The following is a 3,898-nucleotide window of genomic DNA, read 5'->3' on the forward strand; positions in this document are numbered from 1 at the left end:
GTACTTTAAGTATAAAATCTATATTTGGTTGATGTGTAAAAGTAATACAAAAAAAGAAGATCTGAGATACAGTGGAGTAGAAGTAAAAGTACTGGAAGTTGAAATTGGAAATATACTCCAGTAAAGTACAAATACCAAAAATTACTTAAGTAAATGTACTTGCTTAACACCAGTAAGACGCGCAAACGCGGGAAGCGAACGCAGCTCGTACATATTTGGGTTTTTTTAAGATTTATTTTTAAGTTATTATTTATTTAAGTTAAGTTATTTTTAAGTTAAGTTTTTAACTTAGCCATAACCATATAAGGAGTCCCCAAAGCAGCTATACGTCCAAATATGGAGTGTGTTGCATAAATCACAAACAAATCACTCAGCTCCATATATGGGCACAAAGGGGGGACACACGGACACACGCACAGACATGATCTGCTAGGTCTCATAGTAAGTGCTCACTGCGTTCGCAACCACTGCAAGGCAAATGCATAATAATAGGCGCAGTGTACTTAAGTGTGTTATCTCTGACATCATCTAAAGCTAATGGTTTTGGAGGAGGTGTTTTGATATGAGGCAGAGGAACGGCACCCTGTGAGTCACACAGAGAGAGAGAGAGAGAGAGCCTCAAAGAGGGAAAAGAAAAGTGCAGTTCAGTGCTTCCTTCCACACAGTCCGCCGTACGGAGCCTACAGCCTCTCCATCTTTTAATAACAAGCCCAAGAAGACACAGAGAGAGAGGGGGGGGGGGGGGGGGGGGGTTGAGCTTTATATTTAGCCACGGTGACGCCACGAGAACTTTGAGCCCTAACGTGAGAGGAAGAGTCAGTGATGCGTTGGAGAGCAGCATGTTCAATAATGTATCAGATCAGCGCAGCGCTTTTTTTTAAACAGCTGGGGATGTTCTCTCCACCGAGGCCAGGTCAATCTAAGGTGTGACCCAAAAGAAATTGCAATAGTAATCGTTCAAGGTTTTTTATGATCCTTTAGGGTCATCCAAATAACACATATATATATATATATAATGTTGAATGAAATAATTAGTGGACCATCATTTTACATTTTTCATTATGCTTTAAGTCGCATGTGACGTGTCAAAACTAGGGGGTTTTCATGATTCTGAATCCATTCCAAGCATTAGTTTTGCACGAAAAACACTCCTTGGGCTAAAAACACTCCTTGGGCTAAAAACACTCCTTGGGCTAAAAACGGCCATAGCCACCAATGTGATGACCTCATCGCATTTGTGATCATTTTTAGACCAGAGTGTTTTCTGTGGCCCATTATTTATCCTGCATTTGAGCCACGGACCACCATTTGAGATTCAGCCTCTCAGACCCAAAAACATAACCACAAGATATGTTGTTGTAGTTGGATAAGATTTTATCCACAATTCCATTCTGTATTGATGTTGGTACCGGGAGAGATAACAGGCAAATGTTGGTCAAAATAATAATTCCAATATTGTAGACTTTTTGTACATTAAATAATGCAGATGTTTAACACATTATAATGTAACTATTGAGTGTAAAATTAAAATGGACGTGAAAGCTTGAGTTCTTTTTATATAATTGTGTACTTTTTAATATTTAAGTATTCAAAAGTACTTAAGTATTAAATACAATTTTGACAGAGAAACATCCACTTGAAGTGGAGTAATATTTGATTATATACTTTGACTCAAGTACTGGAGTTTGTTACTTTGTCCACCACTGCGCGCTCTCTCTCTCTCTCTCTCTCTCTCTCTCTCTCTCTCCCCCCTTCTCAGTGGACTTGGCACAGCTTTTTACAATCATAAATCATAGACAATCAGAGAGACATCTGGCCTAGAACACATCGACTTTGGAGCAGAGGTAAAGTCTACACTGTAAATCCCTGGAACATGTGACGCGTTTAAACCTAAACACCATGTGTGTAATAATAAAATGCCAAGTGTTTATTAATATTCATACAATACAGTAGAACACGAGTTCACTCAAACACCTCACGAGAACACCTAGTGTTCAAATTCTAAACACCTATATGACTGACTTTGATTGTAAAAACTAAACACGTTTATGTGTTTAAAAAGTGTTACAGGAATTAAACAGGTTCTTCTGTTTATGATCTAAACACTGTGATACGTTTAAAAAGTGTTACAAATTATGTGTTTAAAACAGTTTAACCTAAACGCTTGGGTTTAGTGTGTACATTCATATACTGTGTGTGTGTGTGTGTGTGTGTGTGTGTGTGTGTGTGTGTGTGTGTGTGTGTGTGTGTGTGTGTGTGAGATCATCAGGCTGAGTATCCTTAGCAACATCCAAATCAACATTGATGTGGTGACTTACCACTATAAACACATTGATCCACTGAGCTGCTTCATCTTTGAGGAACGAAGGATTCAGAAATCTCCCCAGAATTCTCCTGCAACAAAGAGAAAGAGAGAGACAGAGAGACAGAGAGAGAGAGAGAGAGAGGGGTATGGAGGAGAATGAGAAAAGGAGGAAGGGATTACAAGCAGATTTAGAATTTCACAACTTGGTATTGTTAACCAATTAAACTGTATATGCTTCAGTGGAGTCCCCAAATTAAGGGCTCTATACTAGGCTCCTATATCCACCTGTTTCCAGTGTCCCATGAGCCTTTGCGTGAAATGTGTGCATCACTTCCCTCTTCTTCATGGCTGAAGCCAAAGATTGTTAATTTAGGAAGACAGTCTGCCCTGAGCCACTACAGGCGACACAAATCCTACAAAATCGTATAGCCTCGGTCCCAGGCTTACTCATCTGCGAAGAGACAAGCCTTGTCACAATATAAGGCAGCGATTGCATAACCGGAAGTGTCGATCCGGAACATCCGTCAGATGTGTTTTCCCCCAGATACGATATTTTTCGACCAATCACAACCCGGGACCACTTCGACTGTTTTTTTTTTAGAACGTGACATAATCTCTAGTTGACGAGCCAAGCGTCAACAAAAAAAACACACGGCGGTAACACCAGCGCATTTCTCAACGCCGCCCGTCTCCTGTTGAATCTGCGTATACGTATACAAGCAGTACCGTAGAATCCATAGCAAACTAATATCAAACACGACACTGGATCACAGAACTGACTGACACAGTGAATAGCAGGCAGGCTGACAGTGAAGTAGTATAACGGCAAAGAGCCAAAGAGGCAATGCAATGCAGTGTGTCTAGATTTATTGGAGATACAATGTCGCAGAGTTGATGGTCAGTGTCCGTACACGCCAGCCATCAAGCACACCGCCATCTGGAGGATTAAAGTGTGTTATGCAAGTGTACCCGGGTGCGCTGTTGAATCTCGGGCCAATGTGAATAATGGCCATCGGGGACCAGGCAACCGTATTCGGAAACGGTTCCAATGAAACGGATTCAACCCAATAAGCAACTACTACCCTTATAGAAACAAGCCCAAATAAGCAACTACACTTTAGAAACTATAAAAAGTGCCCCTCTGGGTGCCATTTCTTCTTACGCCTTGGATGACAATTGGATGATTTGAGGCATTTTATTCCAAAAATGTGATTTACAAGAATCCACCTTTTGGTGGCGCTATAACAGGTCAATGTGGAAAGGGTGGGATATATTCCTCAGCCTAGTCGGAATGTCTGAGAAAGATTTCACGTAAATTGCACGCTGTGTTCATGATTTGAGGCGGGCCAATCCTGCAAATCTTGAAAACCAATATTAGCCAATCAGGATGGAATATGAAATATCGGACAGATCTGTCTTGAGCACATGACTATAGAGATACTGTGAAACGACTTGCGGGATTTTTGGACAAAATATGGAGGAGTAATATCAAAAGATTAGTTTTACAAAAGTCGGCCTCCTGGTGGCGCTTTAACAGGCCGTTCTGGAAAATTTGGGGCAGATGTTCATCGTTGACATCCAGGGAGTGTGTGT

At 40.9% G+C, this 3,898-nt stretch overlaps 1 protein-coding gene across 1 annotated transcript in view; it reads right to left on the reverse strand.

Annotated features, from left to right (window-relative positions):
• LOC308313061 (receptor-type tyrosine-protein phosphatase delta-like) overlaps positions 1-2,374 on the reverse strand; it is a 169,964-nt gene extending 167,590 nt beyond the window's left edge. The window contains exon 1 of the mRNA XM_080759947.1: positions 2,319-2,374. The gene's annotated coding sequence lies outside the window, so the exon portion shown is untranslated. The remainder of the gene's footprint in view (positions 1-2,318) is intronic.
• Positions 2,375-3,898: the final 1,524 nt, after the last annotated feature.

This window comes from Protomyctophum bolini, assembly GCF_963924005.1.
Source record: "Protomyctophum bolini genome assembly, chromosome: 3".
Classification (NCBI taxonomy): Eukaryota; Metazoa; Chordata; class Actinopteri; order Myctophiformes; family Myctophidae; genus Protomyctophum; species Protomyctophum bolini.